The sequence below is a fragment of the Rhinopithecus bieti genome, unplaced genomic scaffold (genome assembly GCF_001698545.2).
Source record: "Rhinopithecus bieti isolate Rb0 unplaced genomic scaffold, ASM169854v2 scaffold_22165, whole genome shotgun sequence".
Classification (NCBI taxonomy): Eukaryota; Metazoa; Chordata; class Mammalia; order Primates; family Cercopithecidae; genus Rhinopithecus; species Rhinopithecus bieti.
Genome location: NW_016810977.1, coordinates 995313 through 1017968, shown reverse-complemented (window position 1 = coordinate 1017968; position 22656 = coordinate 995313).

Genomic DNA, 22656 nt, shown 5'->3' with positions numbered 1-22656 from the left:
AGGAGCAAAGAATCAATGTAGATTAGATTGGTTACAATAGGATTTGTTTAAAGAGTAAAGCTTCATCTACTTTTCAAATGGAAAAAGACCATGAAGCTAGGTGCAGTAATCCTCTTGAGGACCATAATGTTGAAGTCAGCATTTCTGTAAAGCTGTAAAGATATTCCTCGCAGCAGCCACCTATTATTAGAAAGGACTGAGGAACTCTGTCTTGGTTTACCTGGTAACTCAGATTAACTAAATTTATGGCAATTTATTAACTCTATGTTATTTTCTTTTTCCCCTTCTTAGACCTTACAAATTCTTTGACTCTCCATCCTTGTGTCAGCTAGAAGCACGGAAAAAGGTGGGGTTATCTCTACTTAGGCCACAATGTAAAATAGGGAGAAGCCCCATGTATTAGTGAGGGTTCTCCAGAGGGACAGAACGAATAGGATGTATGTATTTATAAAAGGGAGTTTATTAGAGAGAACTGGCGCACATGATCACAAGGCACAGGACCACGATAGGCCTTCTGCAAGCTGGGGAAGAGAGAAGCCAGTCGTGGCTCGGTCCAAGTCCGAAAGCTTCGAAACCAGGAAAGCTGCCAGTGCAGGCTTCAGTCTGTAGCCTAAGGCCCGGGAGCCCCTGACAAGCCACTGGTACAAGTCCAAGAGTCCAAAGGCCAAAGAGCCTGGAGTCTGATGTCCAGTGGCAGGAGGAGCTTGAAGGAAGTTTCCACCAGGGGGGAAAGAAGGAAGCCAGAAGACCCAGCATCAAGGTGCTCCCACCTTACTCTGCCTGCTTTGTTCTAGCCGTGCTGGCAGCCAATTGGATGATGCCCAGGCACATTGAGCGTGGGTCTTCCTCTCCCAGTCCACGGACCAGCCATCGAGGCATCTTTGAAACCAATCAAATTGACATCTAATATTAACTCTCACACCCCACCTCTGTTTTCTGCGTAAAGACATGACTCTGATGGGAGTGTGATTTCTAAGGGGAACATGATTCTCAGCTTTTGTTCAGGGACTTGGAGTTTGGCTGTTCATCCTACCTGGGAGATTCAGTGTTTTGCCACATTAGGGAAGTCAGAAATGCCTTGTAGACCTTTCCTATGACCAGTTCTGTTCCTTTGCTTCTTCTGGTTATCCAATTCAACCAGCATTGTTTTATCTTTCTTATCACGTATCATATTTCGTATCCTGTTTCCAATCTGGATACCTCTTTCTCTCTACTTGGCCCTTGGGTCACAGCCCCATGTCTCTCCTGGCTGGAGGTACCAAGACCTGGTGTCTGTCCCAGGAAGGTTAACAAGCTGGTCCACTTGCCTATCTACCATCTTGGATTTTCAGATCAGGTGGCTGATGGAGACAGGATTGACTTAAAGCATAAACCTAGTGGTATCATTGCAACAAATAGTTACTAAGTGACCCATTTACATGGAGGAGAATGTTGATTCTGTGAGAAGGTCAAATCAATCAGGTACCTCAGTATGTAAGTTGACAGTTAATTATATTTTAATATTATTATTTTATCATATTTATTTTATTATAATTTCATGATATGCTAAAACACATCTGCTGAATTAATGTCACTTTGCTTAAGAGGCTTGTGACATGTTGAGGAATGTGTACATATGTGTGTGTTCCTGTACACACAACATGTATGCAGAAACAGTTTTTGCCCATACAAGTAATTTGACACTGTGATAATTAGAAAAAAGAAAAAGTATGGTTTTAAAATAATTTAATGTTCCTGAATTCTTTAAACACAAAATATTTTCTGACGTTTTTATGTATAGGCTCTTTGAAAACTATGTCTTTCCCTTGGTAATTCCCTCTCCTATTTATCAGTTTGACATGAAGTGGATAGATTTCTTTATAATCATAAACAAATCTGAAACTCTGTATGAAAAACCATAAGTCATAAGAAAGCACCACTGCTCATTTTCCCTTCTCCTCAAGATAGAATTAGGTCAATAAGTTTTACACTATTGATTTAAGTGGGATGGTATTCTAAAGCCGTCTGTGTATATGATGTGTATGACCATGCGCATACATTTGCCGTCAGATTTCCAACAACCAAAGTGACAGTTTAATATTTCAGCTTAAAAGTCAGGGGTATAAAATATTATACTAATTCATAAAAAGTAAAAGAACTTAACTCTTTTTTTTTTGCAAAACGTGCAAAACTACCAGAAAGAAAATCTTTAAATGACTTTAAACATTTAGTTGTCTAGGTAAGTTAGTCAAATCAAACTATTTTTTACACAGATCTAGTGTGTCTATTTGTAATAATACTCATATCAAATACTCGATCGTTTGCAAATTGATCATTGTTTTAACTAACTGAAAGCAGCTTCTGACATTTGCTTGGATCAATTTGAGTCAATCATTTGTTGGTAATTTGGTAATGGCCAAAATATATGACCAGAAAATATTTGGTCTGTGACTACGAGACTTCATTCCATATGAAATTCCAGTTTCTTATCAGGACACCTCTTCTTCATAAATCTTGGGGTGCCTTACTCATTGGTGATCCTCCTCTTCTTTTGTAAATCATCTGAATGTTGGTTAGTAAAACTAGATGTGGTTCTATCTATAATATAACAGATCAAGTCTGTAAAGAAAGCACAGAAAGAAAGAAATCTGTCAAATTGGTGGTTTAATATTTTAAAGACAAATGTGGGTGTTTTGATGAATTCTAATTCTAAATTTAACAAAACCAATTTGTATCTGGGCAAAATTTAAATCAAAATTCACTTTTTAATTTCTTGTTTTCTTTTTTGGCATGTTGAAGCTCGCTGGCTAAAACAATATTGATGCATTTTTTGCACAAAGATGGAGGCCTCTATTTGTCTTTGCCAAAACCAATAGGTAAAGACATTCTAACTTTTATTTTTACATGTTGCTGGTTGCTGTGTTTCAACAGGCAATCAGAAATGTTTTTGAATATATGTTTTATGAAATATATGGAAACAAAAAAAAATCATGAACTGATTTTCATTAAGTAGTACTGCTGTATTAATACCGTCAAATGATATAGGCTATTATCAATACTGAAGACATTAAATTTCTATGAAAAATTTTTGGACAGAAGGCTAAGATATTTATTCTATGCTGATAGGCAGATGAGGTAGGCTTAGCATGAATCTGGCCTGGAACCAACTCCTGCTACCTGAAGCTCTTTTCCACTGAGACCACTATGATCTGAGAATCAACTCAGCATGAGAGGACCAACTCACTAGTATTTTACTTAAATAATTTTAACAGTAAACCGGGAATTGCTCATTGTATGAATCTTGTTTAAACTTTTCAATTTAAAATTTTAAATTAATTATAGTAGCCAGCTTGGTTCTCTGTCTCAGGAAACAATCCCTTTTGTTGAAAGATGGGATTTTAAGATCTCTACCGGTACTTTTACATTACACACTTCTCCCCGGGTGCCCCCCTCCCACCCTGTCCCCGGCCATGGCCTTGGCAAAATTCTTATTCTTAGTCATAGGGAATTTCTTGTTTTGGTAACTGAGATTGTTCTACTCTTACATTGTTTGCCTGAGGGTCATTAATTATTCTCAGTCTTCTCTGCCAGGGTAAGATTAAGCAATATGGCAGCAGCAAATTCATTTCAGTAATTCAGTGGCCATACATACAAACTTTTTCTTCCCTATGTTACATTCAGTGAGGGTTGGTGGTGGTGGTTAGAGACCCACGCCTACAGAGACACGACCATTTTGTGACATTGGCATCTCAAAACATGGATCACTGTAGTAGGGGAAGAGCATGTGGACAACCCACATCCACTCCAGAAGTGGCACACTTCATTCCTATACAGGACTCATTGTCCAGAATAGGCACCTACCTCCTGCTAACCACAAGGGGCCTGGGACATGTTGAGAAACACATGTGTATTGGTGACCAGTATGTGTTTCTCTCCATATACCCTAGAGACCACGCCTCACATGAGGCCTTTCATCACAAGGCCATTCACAATTGTCGTTCCTACGATAAAGAGTCGATTTTGTTTTAGGATCCAGATCTTCCTACGTAGGCCTGTGCTGTTTGGCTATACTTGCATTCGTTTCTATAAATAATAATTGTTCACACAAATAACTTGCATTTATAGATTTAAATGTTTTCTTTCTTTTTTTTTTTTTTGAGATGGAGTTTCACTCTGTCACCCAGCCTGGAGTACAGAGGTGCAGTCTCAGCTCACTGCAGCCTCCGCCTTCTGGGTTCAAGTGATTCTTCTGCCTCAGCCTCCCATGTAGCTAGGACAACAGGCATCTGCCACCATGCCCCAGCTAATTTTTGTATTTTTAGTAGAGACAGCATTTCACCATTTTGACCAGGCTTGTCTTGAATGCCTGACCTCAAGTGACCCACCTGCCTTGGCCTCAAGTGCTAGGATTACAGGCTCGAGCCACTGCGCCTGGCTTAAATACTTTGTTTCTGTACCCAGTATTTGGACCCTGGGAATTCAAAACAACATTTTAAATAATGACTTACAGTTGCTAAAAGTATGGAAAAGCCTGTGTTTCATGCTTCAGTCCTCAGGGCTCTTATTGGTGAGACAGATGTATCACTTGATCACGTGGCTTAGTTAAGCAAGTTTTTATTATTACAAACTTCGAGGCTGGCAGCTCTTCAACGCTTACACTGTGCAGACTTCTAGGTTAAACAATTTCTAATGGCGGGTGCCAAGTTTTGATACTTGTCGGTCTGGCAGTGATGGATTCAACACCGGGGAGACTCATTAAAATGGAACCTTGGTCCTCAATCAGCTGTCAGTTTTCTAGCATGTGTGGCAAAACCCAAAATGTCTTCTGGGCTTGGCTGGATTTCTGATGGATTGGGTTACCCCAAAGAGGAGCCAAGGTACCTGGTTTTCACATGGCACTGGAAATCATGTGTCATTCCAAATGAATGCTGTATATAGTAATCAACAACATTTGGGGATAGAATCATTTTGGGAAAGCCAAGGCCATTTGTGATCAATTAGGGACGTAATCTGATAATGACAGCAGTGACCGTGAGGTTGAATGTGTTTGCCATTATAAGCTGCAAACATTTAAAAATGAATGCTCAGTTTATTGTGCTTCAGATTGGCTAATAGGCACATGTAGGAATGCAGTGGCAATATTTATTAGATCTGAATCTTAAATACAGTTCATTGAAGAAATGAAAAGTAATCTCCTAAATTTTCCCAAAGACTGTTCAAGTATTATTGTTGTAGCAGCTGTTCTAGGAACATCTGTGTATCATCCATCTGTTTAGTATCTACATCTAATTTCTCTTCGTGTTGTATTATCTTATTGTTGCTTTATTGTCTGGAGTTACAACTATAACATTTGATTTAAAGAACTCTGCCTTGCTCTTGTATTCATAAAAGAAAGGTGATATTTTCACACCTTTTGAGATACAAGTTTACTTTCCTCTATTTGTGTTTATTTCACATTTTTTCATATTCCTGTTATGGATGCCAATAGGAGAGATGACTAGAAAGTATATATGACTTTATTCCACAGGTTTCAAAATTGGTGGTTTACAGAAAATATAAAGCATAATGCTTTCAATGTTTATTGGAGATATTATTTCTAAATGGCGAGAAAAAGACACCACATAGAAAGCAGTGAGAAGATCAAATGAAAGGATTGATATTGATATCTAGCTGCAGAAAGACTCCATGACTTTAAGAAATCTCAGTGTTAGTGCTAAATTTATTTGTTTATTGTAGGCTGTTAGAGTAGGACACATTCAATTAACCAAAACTAAATTCTAGCCTTTGCCCTGCCTCTCTTGTTTTAATAATAATACATGCTTAAATGAAAATTTATAAATTCACTTTTCATACTACAGTGATTCAACATAACTAAAGAGAAAAAAATTGATTTAATAAGCTCAATTAAGTAAATAGTTGCTCAAAACTTTTCTTATAACTGAAACAACAGCAAAACAAATTAATGGCAAAGGAATTAATTCAAAGATATTCACTGGTATATGATAAGTATAATTTTTTGTGATCCAAGATTTCTTGTAGCTACCTGAAATTTAGAGCTTAAATAGAATTTAATATAATTTTAGCATCTAAATTTAATTCTGTTTAGGTGCTTCCCTTATACATGAGGTGGAAATTATTATTATAATAGAACCTCATAAAACAAAATATCACTTAAGTTATAGTATGCCTTATAATCATCTACCTTCATTCTCATTTACTTAGGGGGTTCTTGATGACTCTTTTCAGTGCGTTATTCAAAGGTCATATGCCTTTCAGTGACAAGGCACAAGGATGGGGAAGAGGATATTATTTTTCAAAGAAGCATGTGAGATTTGTAATACCATTTGTGAGAAAATAACCTTTTAATGAAATGGCCATGATCTGCTGTTATTTAGTTTAATTTTTACCTTTTTGGTGTGAAATTGGTGCACATTTCCTCCCCTTTAGGAATGCATTAGTTACTATGGAAACAATTCCATTGTCAGAAATAGAATTTTCAAACACTACATGTATAATGTAAACTTAATGTAAGCATGGGATTGGAATGTATACCTTTGTAGTTAGAAAGACAATCATAAAGTTGTTCCCTTATATGGAGCTGGGGCAAAGGCCACTGCAATGATTGTGTATTTATCCACCTGTGCAACCAAAGCAAGGGCCTAAGAGAACTAGGCTTTAAGTTGTGAGAGTTTCTTTTTTATCTACCACGCCAAATTTAAATTTCTTGAGTCTACTGTTTGTTATCCTGCCAGACCTTAATATTTTCTTCTGACAAAAATATGACCAATTTTATCCTTCTTTATACATTTTTAAAACCAGGAGCCAGTCAGAATAATTTTCTGTTACTGGCAAACTTTCCTTAGCAAGCAGAATTAGATCCAGCTGACTCTTTGTGGCTGGCTTTGATATCCCGCATTGCCCATGGCTGGCTATTCATCAGAGAACCAGTCATGACCCTCAGATTAAGCACATGGCATATATGAAATGGGACTGGAAAGGAACAGGACAGTGTTTAAGTGGGGTTCTCTTCTAGATTCAGCTTCTAACTGAAATAAACCAGAAGAATTCCAGATGTCAGGAGGTCTCAGTAGGCTGTTAACAGTCCCCAGATGCATCCATACAAAAAATTCACTTCTTTCTCCTGCCTCTCAAGTGACCCATGGAAAATAAAATAATTGATAACTGCCAAGTTGGAACATACAGCTTGGTGTGAGGGTCAAATAGACCAGAACCGCAGAACCAGTTACAATTAAATGGCCAGTTGCAGAAAATGTTTGATTCCAGCTGTACCTCAACTGTGGAAGACCGGCAGAGATGATACATTTCCTGAGGGCAGCTAGTACCCCAGAGGTGAAGCGTAGAAGCTGACCTAAGCGCTTGACTTTTTTCTTCCCAAGTCAGCAATCAGGAAAGTCACAGCACCACCTGTGGGGCAGAGGCAATGGGAAGACCACCTGCGGGGGCTTGGAATATCAGGAGTTATGCTCCCCTTCCCAGCAGCCACACACACAATAAACAACCTAAGCATTCTCTGGTCTTCTAATTGAGAACTCTCAGTTTGGATTCCACCAACATTGAGAAACTTCAACCCCTTCTTTCGGGACTACTGTCTGGTTCTTACCTGTCGCCCTTCCACCTCCACCTGACTATTTTGGGATCTGGCCAGCAGACCGCAATGCAGTGGGGTTCTTTCTTTGTTCCCAGGCAGATCAGCAGGTCGAGAAATAATAGACACACACAAGATAGTGAAAGCTGGGTCACTGCCTTCTGGTCCCGCAGTGCCGCCCATGAACTGGATATACCAGCATTTATTATTAAGTTTAGTGAGGGCGGGGGTAGGTTAGTGAGGGAATTAGGGTCATTTGATTATGAGGTGAGATGGTCACATGGGAATGAAGTAATTCTTTAATATAACATCTGTATGCAGAAGTACAGTATATAGAGATAAGAATTTACAATATACTGTGTGTGTCAGTAATTTCTAACAGAGCCTTAAAACAGAAACACAGTCTTTTCATAACCTATGATTAGCAAGATATTAATCAGCAGTAACAGTTGCAGCAAAAGCTGGTTACAAACAATAGAAACAGGATGTGAAGCTAGACAACTGGTTAGACTAGAAATTCTCAGAAGGCAGTATGCCTTAACCCTAAAGAGGCCTAGAAGAGCCGTGGCAAGATGAGGACATTTATAGCCCTATCTTATCCATATGGACAGGCACCCCTCATACGTCTATTTATAGGCTCTCCACAAGGGTCACATTCCATTCCCAGAGCTATGAACATCTGGCTTTTCTGGGATAGGAATCTTGGTGATGTGAAACCTCCCTGACTGCACGTCCGTTCATAAGCTCTCTGCAGGGGGAAGTACATCATGCACTGTTGGCTCATTCTGGCAGTGCAGCCTGGCATTGTCTTTACACAATCCTGCATGCAGTTTTATATTTACAATAATCAGGAGCATTTCATCTTTTATTCCATAGTAATAGTTTCGGGGAATCTCCCTACACCTGATATCCCTGTGGGCTGAACTGTAGACACCTTACCTCATCCTCCTTGTCTGCTTTCAGGACCAGTGATTGGATGGCCACTTAGAGGTCGCTCTTTCCCCACCCCGACCTACATCCACAACTACTTTGAAAAATGCCTGCCCAGGGTAATTCTGCTTTCTCCACTCTTCTACTTGAATTGACAAGCACTTCCAGAGAAAGTCACAGCCTAATATCCATCTGTTAACCCTGAAAAAAGAAATTGACATTAATATGGAATTAGTGTGGAGGAAGAAGAGGTTAGTTTCCATTGAACTCTTGGCATTTATGAAATATCCTTTATTGGTATCTGATTAATTTTGTATTTAAAAAATTCCATCCCACACAGTGGAGGCTTCAAAATTTTTTACTCATTGCAAGAAAACAACACCTAATCTCCTCATTCTCCCAGATGACCACACCTGCTACTTTATTGAAAGTTAAAAAAGAAACCCTTTAATTTGGATTTTCTCAAATTTCTTCTTTTGTGTCCTGAGCTTTCTTCCCACATTTTATTTTTTCCCTTTAGGAGATGTGCTTGTGTGTAATTTTAAGGCCAGCCCATTTCCCTGTGTCTGTCCTTCGTCCTACCGCACAGCTTTGGGGATCCTGATTCCCTGGTAGCGCCCTTCTCTTTTGCTTCTGTGAATAACTTTCTCTTCACTGGCTCTTCCCCCTCTACCTACAAACATGTTCAAACATCCTTATTTTAAAATGTACCTTAGACCCTTTCACTTCTCTAGAGATCTCTTCTTGTTCACTAACAAATTCCCCAAGATAAACCTACATTTTTTGCCTCCACCTCTTAAGGATTCATTCAATCTCTGTCTGACCCTCGGAATTTGGAATTGGCTTTCAATAACTCCACTGAAACATTTCCGGTGATGGACGTCTTCCTGAGGGCTACATTCAGGAGTACTTTTTCCCTTAACCTGTCTTCAGCTTTTGACTCTAATGACTACCTCTCATTAAAGCCCTGCTTTCTCCCTGGGTTTTCACTTTTCTGAGACTTTTTGTTATCTCAAGGAAAAAGAACATTTTCTCCCTTTCTTAGTCATTTTCTACTGTTACCTACTTTGTAACATTAATCTTGTGACTACTAGGGCTTCAGTAATTACCTCCATGCAGATGATTTTGCTATTTTAATGAATTCTAAGGCCCATTTTCTAATTCACTGATGTTTATCTCCACCTCATATTGCAAGAGTGCCTAAAGATCGACATGATTGATCAGCCTATTTATCCCTTCAAATACACTCCTTCTGAATTCTGGTTTCCATTATTGACCAAACTTTCCTTCCAGCTCTCAAGCCCCTCTTTCTATTCACATTAATTCAGTTCCTACTGATCTACCTCATCCATGACTCTTGAAACAAGCTTTCTGTACTCATTCCCACTACAACTGCCCTAGTTCAGCCCTCAGTTGTCTGTAGCTTAGATTATTCAATAGCTGCTTATTATGTCTCCCTCCCTCAGTGCCTTCCAAGTTCAATTTCACCCACATACATGAGATGAATCCCCCTAAAGCAAAACTCTGCTTGTGCTGTAACTCAATGTTAAAGTTGAAATTTCAGCAATATTATAGACTAGAAACAGATTTTCAAAGGAGATATCGGAGAGTCAGTTTCGTAACTCTGAAATTCCCCACCCATAAGGAATGTTTTGATGAGTTTGGAGATTGAAGTTGTGAGATGATTTTGAGGATATTCTTGGAAAGCGCTGTGCTGTGAGCCCTACCCTCTGGCAATCAGCAGAGATGGGAGGATCTTCAGGACTAAACAGGGATGCTTCAATGGGGGGCACTACATGTTCCCTGAAGTTGAAGGATACTTCAGGATGGTTCCTAGCTCCTGCAAGAGGAAGCTGAGGCAGCATGTTACAGCCGAGTAAAGGGCTACACCTAGGATGCCAGTGCACAGCACCTTCCGCAGGAACATGAGTCTGGGATGATTTGAAAGGGGATTCCGCTCCAGAGAGCAGATGTTAGGGTGGAGGGACCCAAGTAAAGTTGCGTGAAGAATACTTCTAGGGATAGAAGCTGACTGGGGATGAGGAGAGGCTAGTTGAAGGTAAGATCCAGGTTCGGTCAAGGTTGTTGCAGGCCATGAGGGTGGGTGGGGGCACAGGAGACTCTGAAAAAGGATGTGAGAAGTCAACTTCAAGTAGTTTCTAGGTCCAGAAATTACGAAACCTTCTCCCAACAGTACGAGACAAAGATGAATTCTTCTACCCACCATGTTCTTCCTTCCCACTGCTACCCACTTCAATCCTGGTGGATTAGAAATATTAGCTGGCAAGTGAGATAGCTGTTCATCATGAGATAGAAATAAAAGGTCGGTTGCATGCTGTCTGCAGGCACCCAGTAGCCCACCTGCTGCTGAAAGAAGGGCAAGGCATTACATCTGAATGAGGGTTGAAGGGTTGACCAGTGTATTAAATGTGATAATCTTAATCACTGAATTAAGATTATATCTGGGACAAAGTAACCATTTCTATCAATTGAGATTGACCAAAAATGTTATGAGACTCAGCATTTTTTTTTTTCCAGAGAAGAAGGATAGTCTTACTGAGCAGATTTAAAGAGATAGTGAGAGATTCCTTTAAAAAGTTGATTTCATAATGACATGCCATATAGGTCTTGCTTGTATGGTGAACAGGACAAAAATCACTGATTTTTTCAGGGTATGCTGAAATAGAGCAGACTTTGCAAGGTGACTCTGAGAGCAGTACCTTTCTCTAGCCTCATTTTTCATGTATTTCATGTCTATTCTGGTGTGTGGTTACTGAAAGAGCAAATATTTGAATGGCATGTTTGCTACTCACTAACTGGGCATTTTTGGACGGACTCAATAGTCTCCAGAACCTTTGTTTCCTTATCAGGGGTGTCAGTTCATTTCGTGTTGCTAAAACAAAATATCTCAGGCTGGGTAGTTTATAAAAAATAGAGGCTTATTTGCTTATAATTCTGGTGGCTGCAAAGTCCAAGATTGGGCAGCTCCATCTGGTGAGAGCCTCATGCTGTTTCAAGTCCTGGCAGAATGTGAAAGGGGAGCAGGAATGTGCACAGAGATCATATGGAGAGAGAGGAAGTAGAAGAGAGAAACCAAGGAAGCCGGACTGTTTGTAACACCTTGCTTTCATAGGAACTAATCCAGTCCTGTAAGAGTAAGAACTCACTCCCATAAGAAGGATTTATGAGGGATCCATCCATTCCATGACCCAAACACCTTCCATTGGGTCCTACCTCCCAACACTGTCATACAGGGGATCAAATTTCAACATGAGTTTTGGCAGGGATAAACCACAACTAAACCATAGCATTAGTAGAATTGACTATGTGTGTACTCTGTAAGTTTATTGTGAGGATTTAATGGGAAAATGTATCTAAAATACTTAACATGATGTATTAGTTATCTATTCCTGTGTAGCAAGTTACCTCAAAATTTAGCGGCTTAAAACAACACCCATTTATTATCTCAGAGTTTCTGTGAGTCAGAAACCCAAAGCAGGACAGCTGGGTGTTTCTAGCTCAGAGTTTCTCACAGGGCTGCAATCCAAGTATCTGCTGGAGCTTCTATCATCTTGAGGTTGCACTCATAAAGGCTCCACTTGCAAGCTCCCTTCTGTGACTGCTGCAAGGCCTCAGATCCTGGCTCGAGGTTGGCTGGAGACACTGGAGACATCAGTTCCTTTACATAAGGCTCTTCCATGAGAGCCCACAATGTGTCACCTGGCTTCTCTCAGAGTGATTGAGGGAGAGAGTGATTAAAGCAGAAGTCACAGTATCTTTTTAATCTAATCTTGGAAGAGATCTTTCATCACATCTATGTTATTCATTTGCGTAAGTAATTATGTCATTATATTCAGCGAAAAAGCAAGAGGAGAGGATTGCACAGGGCGTGAATATCCAGGGGCAAGGATCATTGCAGGCCATGCTAGAGGCTGCCTGCTATACACAGGATCTACAATAGATGCTATTTCCTGCTTTACAGATCCTCACTCAGACTTCTGTATACCTTTCTCTCATTTCTTCAGTTGAAGGCATTCTCTAATTCTTCTGAGTTCGTGGAACGTTTTTTTTTTTTTTTTTTTTTTTATCACTTTCTTCCTTACATTTATTTGTTCATTAAATAATGACACTCTTCTATGATGAGGATTCAGAGATGAGATATTTTTCCTGTCCCCAAGAAGGGCCACCAAGTCGCTCAACTCCAAGGGAACTGGCCATATTGTATATAATATGCCTTTGATTGGATCACAGAGGTGCTTTTTTTCCCAAGGACCCCATTGTTTAGCAAGAACAGCAGATTTGAAAATTAGTAGTCATAATAGTACAGTGAAAATCCAGAAAACGATCTGGTGAATCTGAGAATAACTCCATGGAAAAAAAGAATATGTGAGCTAGCATGGAAAAATGAAACAGTTTTCCAGGCAGAGAAAGAAGCAAAGTACTTTGTAGACTTCAAAGAGTGAACAGTTTCTGCCATCTCAATTCTCTGTCCCATTCTCCCTGCTCCATGAGGGCAATTGGCAAACTACAGCTCACAGGCCAAATCAGGCCTGATGTAAGTACAGTTGTATTGCAATGCAGCCACATCCATTGTTTTACATATTTTCTCTAGCTGCTTTTACGATACAACAGAGTTGAGCAACTGTGACATTTTTTTTTATGGCCCACAAAGCCTGAAATATTTGCTGTCTGTCCCTTTAGCAAAGATCGTTGCTGACCTCTGCTCTCTGACATAGTGAGAGCACGTGGTACAGAAGTAGGTACTCAGTTATTTGCTAAACTAAAGAGCTGAATAATCACCACTTGGCTGTGATTCCTCTGTACACAGCTGAGTAACAAATGAATCAGCATTTAGTCAACAGCTTAGATGATTTCTTACAGTGATTCTCAACAAATATTCTAACTGACACATGGCTGTCCATAGTAATGAGAGTCTTTTAAAGCAAGGAATAAACAGCAATTGTGCTAGTCTCTAGATCTGAGAGAAAATTATGTAGTTTTTCTAGCTTAGGATATGTCATTTAGATCCATTTTTTATGAATATTTTTTCTTCCAAAAAATTGGTCATGCAAATCAAGGAAATATATGACAGATATAACAACATAACTTGTGTAAAGAAAGGATGTTATAAGCCTAATAATAGCATAAAATATCTAGGAGAATTTTTCAGAATTTCCTCTCCACTGAGCTTGAGGAATATCTTTCATGTCATTGATTGTTATAAGAAAATCCAACGTCATCAACCACAAACTCAGCATCAAGTGGCTTACACAATTTTTGCATTTGGGCATGTTCATATTGTTCATAAACATAAAGTAGTACCACAGGCACATTGACTTAACTTTAATGAACTACAAGAAATTTCACATATTAAAATGAGGTAAGTAATAGAAATTTGTTGAAACATTTATTTTAAAAACCTTAGATACCCACTGAATAAACCATAGTGTCATAAATATTTGTATCAAAACGGACTGGTGATTAAAATTTCAGCTTTTTTTGTTTAGTCCCTTAAAATGGAACACAAGAATGGTTAGAGTGATAGATGAACTGAAATGTTTCAGAAAAACAAACTTCTTTATTCCTTTTTTTTGTTTGTTTGTTTTGAGATGGATTCTTGCTTTGTCATCCAGACTGGAGTTCAGTGGCAAGATCTTGGCTCACTGCAACCTCTGCTTTCCAGGTTCAAGTGATTCTCCTGCCTCAGCCTCCTGAGTAGCTGGGATTACAGACGCATGTCACCATGCCCCATTAATTTTTGTATTATTATTATTATTATTATTATTTTCTTTAGTAGAGATGTGGTTTCACATGTTGGCCAGACTGGTCTTGAACTCCTGACCTCAAGTAACCCACCCCTCCCAGCCTCCCAAAGTGCTGGGATTACAGGCGTGAACCACCGTGCCTGGCCAAGTTTCTGTATTCTATATTGACTTTTTGTATATTCCATTTTAATTTATCATTTGATAACTAAAATTTGTTGATTTACTGTTCCTGGTTTAAGAATGCAAATAGTGTCCTAAGTTTCAACACAAAGGCATATTCACTTCCTTGAGCTCTAGGAAACATCACTGGAATGGTAGTACCTCAGAAGCCAGTCCTAAGAAATGACACCTTCTCCTCAATCATAAGCACCAAAGACAAAAATAGACCTCATTGTTGAGATGGGTGTTGGGGTTTGATAGTGAATAGTGGGGGTAGATAAAACACCTGAGTTGGAACCAATTGAAAAGAATAGTGTATCAGTCCATTTTCATGCTGCTGATAAAGACATACCCGAGACTGTGCAATTTAAAAAAGAAAGAGGTTTAATTGGACTTACAATTCCATGTGACTGAGGAAGCCTCACAACCATGAAGGAAGGCAAGGAGGAAAAATTCATGTCTTACATGAATGGCAGCAGGCAAAGAGAGAGAACTTGTGCAGGGAAACTCCTCTTTTTAAAACCATTAGGTCATATGAGACTTATTCACTATCACCAGAACAGCATGGGAAAGACTTGCCACCATGATTCAATACCTCCCACCAGGTCCCTCCCATAACATGTGGGAATTCAAGATAAGATTTGGGTGGGGACACAGCCAGACCATATCAAATAGCATAAGATGGAGAGTAAAATGTATTTTTATCAATTTTAATGCTATCTAAAAAAATAAACTTTTAATTTTATACCAGTTTTGGTTTTACATAAAAATTTAAGGGGTTTATAGAGTTCTCATATACCCTACACCCAGTTTCTCTTATTCTTAATGTGTTATATTAGTTTGGTAAATTTTTTTAATGAATGAACCAATATTGATATGTTACTACCAACTGAAGTCCTACTTTATTCTGATTTTCTTAATGTTTCCCCTAATATCCATTTTCCATTCCAGAATCCCACCCAATGTAAGTTACATTTAGTTATCATGTCTTTTTAAGTTTTTCTTCGCTGAGAAAGTTTCTGAGACTTTACTTGCTCTTGATAACTGTATTAGTCCATCTTTATACTGCTATAAACAACTGCCAGGGACTAGGTAACTTATAAAGGAAAGAGGTTTAATTGAGTCACAGTTCAGCATGGCTAGGAAGGTTTCAGGAAACATACAATAATGGCAGAAGGCAAAGGGGAAGCAAGGCACCTTCTTCACAAGGCATCAGGAAGGAGAAGTGCCAAGCGAAGGGGCAAGAGTTCCTTATAAAACCATCACATCTTGTAAGAACACACTCACTATCATGAGAACATCATGGGAAGCCACCCCCATGATTCAATTACTTCCATCTTGTCTCTCCCGTGACACATGGAGATTATGGGGATTACAATTCAAGATGAGATTTGGGTGGGGACACAAAGCCTAACCACATCAATAACTTTGAAAGTTTTGAGTTTGGGTCAGTTATGTTGCAGAATGTTCCATTATTCTACTTATTATAATCTACATTATTAATTGTTGGGATTTGTGTGAAGTTTTTCTTGTAATTAGACTTGGATTATGTGGTGCTTTTTTGGAGAAGACAATACAGGTAAAGTGCCATTTTTTAGTACATCATACCAACAGTGCATACTCTCAATATCACTTACTGCTGTTGATATTAACTTGGATCATCTAACTAAAGTTAGTGTTTCTGAGGTTTCTCATGGACATTTACTTTATTCTCTGGATTGTAAACTAATACTATTTTGTTTTTTTGCTCAAGTTGTTTTAGCTTTGGCCATGTTGTGTGTGTGTCTGTGTGTGTGCATGGGCATGTGTGTGTGTGTGTATATATATATATATATATATATGCTTAGCACTTCTCTACTTTTCATCACTGTAAGATGATTCAGGCTCATCTCGTGTATTTCTATCCTAGTAGTTGAATCAGCTATTTTTCCAAAGGATTCCTGGTTCCTTTCATTAGTGAATGGCATTAGAAACCAATATCTGGGCAGTGGGTGTGCTCATTGCTTCTTGAGGTGTCTTGCTTCTAGACTTTCCTAGCTGAACAGAACAAGGAAATATATGTATACCAGCCCATTTATGCACACATCTCTATAAGGACTTCCATGTGTAACAATCTGTACCTTTATTAAGCTAAACATGAGTTTAAGCTCTAATTCATTACCACATGGATCACTGTAGCCTCTTCCTCTGGTCTGTCTGTAAGTTCCCAATTCAATAGTGAGAGACCTGGATCTCACCATCTGCCATCATATGCTTAATTTTTCAATTCCAGTAAAAACATATAGCATTATTAGTGTTATGAATCTGTACCCAGAATTGGAAAAAGGCTTTAACAATTAGAGTGTGGTGTTTATGTGCAGTTTCTTTTGTCTTTAAGTTTTACAGACTTCACTCTTTTCCAATGTTACTTTGGTCAGCAACTTTTGAACTCACCTCAGTCAATAAAGTGGTTTTATGTATTTTTGATAGAATTATTTTGTCACATTCTTCATTCCATCCTGATATACCCCTACTCTCTAAAAGATATTTTTTAAAATTTGCATAAAGTTCACTCTTTGCACTGTTAAAGTCTATGGATTTTGACAAATGTGTAGTACCATGAATGTATGATTGTAGTAACATAGTAACCCGTTTCACCACCCTAAAAAATTTCCCGCTGCTCACCCATTCAGGTCTCCTCTATACTTCCAAATATCTGAAAATCCCCACAGTTTTACTTTTTCCAGAATGTCATGTAATTGGAATCACACAGTAGTATGTAGACTTTTTAGACTGAGTTATTTCACTTAGCAGTATGCAATTAAGATTTCTGTGTCATATGAATAATACTCCATTGTACAGATATATCAGTTTATTCATTCACCTGTTGAAGTGCTTTTTGTTTGTTTCCAGTTTTTGGTGATCATTAATAAAGTTCTTATAAACATCTATGTGCAGGTTTTCGTGTGGACATAAGCTTTTGATACATCTGGGTAAAAATCTAGGAGTGCGATTACTAGATCATATGTTAATACCACATTGAGCTTTGTAAGAAACTGCCAAGCTGTCTTCTGAAATACCATTTTGCAATCCCTCAAGCAATGAATAAGAGTTCCCATTTCCCTGTATTCTTGTGAGCAACTGGTGTTGACATTTTCTAAAAATAGCCATAATAATAGGTGGTGTTTAGTTAATGGCATCTCATTCTTGTTTTAATTTTTAATTTCCTAATTACAAATGATGTTGAGCATATTTTTGTATGCTTGTTCACCACCTGTGTATCTTCCTTGGTGAGGTATCTGTTCAAATATTTTGCACATTATTTAATTGGGTTGTTGGTTTTCTTATTGCTGAGTTTTGAGAGCTCTTTTTATATTTTGGGTAGGTTTGTTACAGATACGTTTTGCAATTTTTGTTTCCCAGTTTATAGCTTGTCTTTCTAGCCTATCAAGAGTGTCTTTTGCAGATTAAAAGTTTTAAATTTTAACACAATTCAATTTATCAGTTTTTTTCTTTCATGAATTATATTTTTGGTTTTGCATTTATAAACTTATCATCAAACTTAGGTCACACAGATTTTTCTTCTGTGTTTTCTTCAAAAAATTTTGCAGTTTTGCATTTTACATTCAAGTCTTTGGTCCATTTTGAGTTAGTTTAAATAAAAGTCATAAGGTCTTTCTTTTTCTGGGTTCATTATTTGCATAAGGATATCCAGTAGTTCCAGTAACATTTGTTGAAAAGTACACTTTTCCTTTGTTGAATTGCCTTTGTTCATTTGTCCAAGTTTTACTAATTATATTTGTGTGGTTCCTTATTTGGGCTCTTTTTAAAATTTTTTTATTTTTAGTTCTGGTGTACATGTACAGGATGTGCAGCTTTGTTATATAGGTAAATGTGTGCCATGGTGGTTTGCTGCACCTAGCAACCCATCACCTATGTATTAAGCCCAGCATGCATTAGCTATTTTTCCTAATGCTCTCCCTCCCCTAACAACCCATCTCCCAACAGGCCCCAGTGTGTGTTGTTCCCCTCCCCGAGTCCATGTGTTCTCATTGTTCAGCTCCCACTTATAAGAGAGAACATGCTGTGTTTGGTTTTCTGTTCCTGCATTAGTTTGCTGAGGATAATGGCTTAAGTCAAGAAACAACACATACCAGTGAGGTTGCAGAAAAATAGAAACGCTTTTACACTATTGTTGAGAATGTAAATTAGTTCAACAATTGTGGAAGATGGTGTGATGATTCCTCAAAGATCTAGAACCAGAAATACCATTTGACCAGCAATCCCATTACTGGGTATATACCCAGAGGAATATGAATCATTCTATTGCAAATATACATTCACGACTATGTTCATTGCAGGGATCTTTATTTTTAAAATTGACCTATGTGCCTATTCTTTTGCCAATATCACATTGTCTTGATTATTGTAGGTTTATAGTAAGGTTTGAAAGTGAATAGCGTGAGTACAACTTTTTTCATTTTTAGTATGGTGGTGGGCATTCTAACTCCTTTGTTTTCCATATAAGCTTAAAATCAGTTTGTCAATATCTATAAAACACCTTTCTGGACTTTTTTTTTTTTTTTTTTTTGAGACGGAGTCTCGCTGTGTCGCCCAGGCTAGAGTGCAGTGGCCGGATCTCAGCTCACTGCAAGCTCCGCCTCCCAGGTTCACGCCATTCTCCTGCCTCAGCCTCCCGAGTAGCTGGGACTACAGGCACCCGCCACCACGCCCGGCTAGTTCTTTTGTATTTTTTAGTAGAGATGGGGTTTCACCGGGTTAGCCAGGATGGTCTCGATCTGCTGACCTCGTGATCCGCCTGTCTCGGCCTCCCAAAGTGCTGGGATTACAGGCTTGAGCCACCGCGCCCGGCTTCTGGACTTTTGATGAAGGTTGTGTTGAATCCATATATCAATTTGGGAATAAATGATATCTTGACAATACTGAGTCTTCCCTTCCATGAACACTGAATAACTTTACATTTATTTAGATATTCTTTGATTTCTTTTTTCAAAGTTTTGTAACCTTTTATTAACAGACCTAGCATATATTTTGTTAGGTTTCTACCTAAGAACTTAATTCTTTTCCCTTTTGGTAATGAGATTGTGTTATTTCCAAATTTCAGTTGATCACTTCCGGCATATAAGAAAGCATTGTATTCTACAACCTTGCTATGTTTACTTATTAGTTTCAGAATTTTTTTTTTTTTTTTTTTTGGTCTATTCTTTGAGAGTTTCTACACAGAGAATGATGTCGTCTACAAAAAAGGATAGATTACTTCCCCATCTGTATACTTTTTATTTCTTTTTTAAAATCTTACTGCAGTAGTTATGACTTCCAATGTGATGTCAAATAGGAAGGGAGACCCTTCCCTTGTTCTCTACATTAGGGAGAAAACATCCAGTTTCTCACAATTAAGTACAATGTTAGCTGTAGGGTTTTTGTAGATGTTCTTTAGCAAGTTGTAGAAGTTTACCTATATTCCTCATTTGCTGAGACATTTTAATCATGAATAGGTGTTGAATTTTGTCAAATGCCTTTTTGGTCTCAATTCCTATAATTATGATGGATTTTATTGTGAATAGTTTTCAAATGTTCGACCAGCCTTGTATTATATATCCAAAATAAATTCTTCATGGTTGTGATCAAAGTTAAGGTAGAAATAAAAGCCAGCATGTCAAACTATATGCTAAATATTAGATGCAAACCAAATACTCTCACACTTCATTTTTTTCTAACACCAAATGACTTTCCAATCAAAACAAACAAATGAACAAAGAAACAAGCAAAACCTTTCCTAATTATAATCTTCAATAGTGATAATCATGGGTAAAAATCACAATCACAATCTGATGAGTATCTTTTGCAGGTGATGAGGATAGACAGATACTCAATTGTCTTCTCTATAAATGCTAAATGATTTCAGAGTGAGAAAGAGGGCCATATGGTTGGCTAGCAGCCAGTGAACTTAAGAAGACAGATTTATAGGGAGGGTTAGTTTTACCTGAAACTGTGTAGTTCAGTTCTAATTGACTGTTATTTGTATGTGTTATATAATTTATAAAATGATAGCTTTTCAGAAAATCCTGTTTTCTCATAAACTGTCAATTTATAATTGTATAAATTTATGGAGTATGAAGTGAAGTTTCTGTTTTCTATTGCTCTATTGAATCAAAGTGGATGATTTAAAAAGATAGTATATGTGGGTCAGTACCCTGGTCAATGAAAGTATTATTTTATTGCCCATGAGATGAAACCAAAGCACTGCTACTACTACTACTATGACTACACACACGCGCGCATGCACACACACACACACACACACACACACACCATTAGACAGATAGATACTTGGATACAATGATGAGTGGAACAAATAAGAACTAGACCATGACACCTGCTGTTTGCTATGGAAGGAGATATTAGGCAACAGAAAAATACAGTTGACAACCATACATAAAAGTTCTATGATCACAATCAGGAATGAAGAATTTCAGGTATTTGCTTGCTGTGGTAATGAGCAATTCCAAGCAGGTTAATTAGAAAACGCATCCACCCACAACGGGACCACTTTCTCTTTTGTGGACTGTGTCACTAGAGAAATCTGAGCAGTGATGTTCTCACTGTTACACACACTGAGTCTTTTAACATAATGAAACATTATTTCCACTGAAATATCATGATGACCATCTGCAGAGTCTTCTTACCCATTTTTGCCAGATTCCCTTTTCAACGAACTCCTGGGGAGGCAACATCTTTCTTATTCAAAACCATCTATGGACAATTCCTCTGGACTGATTTTTCTATTATTTGACAAGTAGTTCATTGAGCCTTAAGTATTCTCCTGTGAATTATGACCATGTTACACCTTATATGATTGAGATTGCTTTGAAGCTTCTAATGAAAGAGAGGAGACAGGGGTGGTGATTGGGCTTCTTATGTGTCGTTTGGCCACAGGCCTCACACAGTTTCTCACATGGCAACCGTGGCATCTCTAGATCCATGTGTGCTTCAAGAGTTGAGAAGTAACTCTGTCAGATGGCAAAACAGGGCTCTAAGAGGGGATGAAGAAGGAACATTTGAGTCAATGTTGGAGAGTATTGAAGCCAAGGTACACTTCTGTCATACACATATTTATGAGTTGGATTACTGTGTACTTTCCACCATTTCTTTAGTTGTTTTTCCTAGAACTTTTTTCCTAGGAAGCACTTGGAACCAGTGATAACTGTCAGAATAGATGAAAGCAAGAAGTAACTTTAAGCTTTGTTTAAAGATTTAGTGTTTCTGTTTCTTAGTTGACATGAAATATCATATGAAACACTGAAAGTCAGAAATCAAATTTGTGTGTTTGAAATTTAGTAAAAGGTAAAGTGAACTTTGTCCAAATGCCTTTCAAATATAAAATAATTTCACTGTAACTCACACTGTCCACATTAAGATTAGCTTAGGACACAGGAATGTAAAATTATTGATCTTTTAGCTTGGTGGTCAGAGGACTGTAGAATTATAATACATGTATTGATTTCCTTGTCTGTGTCAGACAGAGAGATGGGCATTATCACTAGATAAAAGACAGTGTGTGTTGAGGGCTTGAGTAGAGGAATGCAGAGTGGTAAGCAAGTAACCAGAGGAAACTCAGAATAGACCTGAGGTTGGAACACATTTGTAGAAGCAGGTCATGCTGCAGTTGGTTCTTAGAAGATATATGGGTGTAGTAGAAAGAATAATGATCCTTCAAAAATGTTCATGTCCTAATCTCAGGAACCTGTGAATATGTTCCTTTGCAAAAAGGACTTTGTAGAAAGTATTAAGTTAAGGATATTGAGATGAGGAAAATTATCTTGAATGATCTGGGTGGATCCAAGGTAATCACAAGGATCCTCATAAGCAAAAGAGGGTGGCAGGACAGTCACTGAAGGAGATGCGATGCAGAAAGTCAAATATTGCATATTCTCACTCACTTGTGGGAGCTACAAATGTTGATCTCATGGAGACAGAGAGTAGAATGATGGTTACCAGAGGCTGGGAAGGGTAGAGGAGGAGGGGAGGGGAATAAAGAGCAGTTGGTGAATAGACCCAAAATCCAAACACACAGATGGAATAAGATCTAGTGCTCAGTAATACAGTAAGGTGTGACTATGGCTAACAAGAATTTATTGTATATTTCAAAATAACTAGAAGAGTGGAGTTGGAATGTTTGTAACACAAAGAAATGATAAATGCTTGAGGTAATGGATA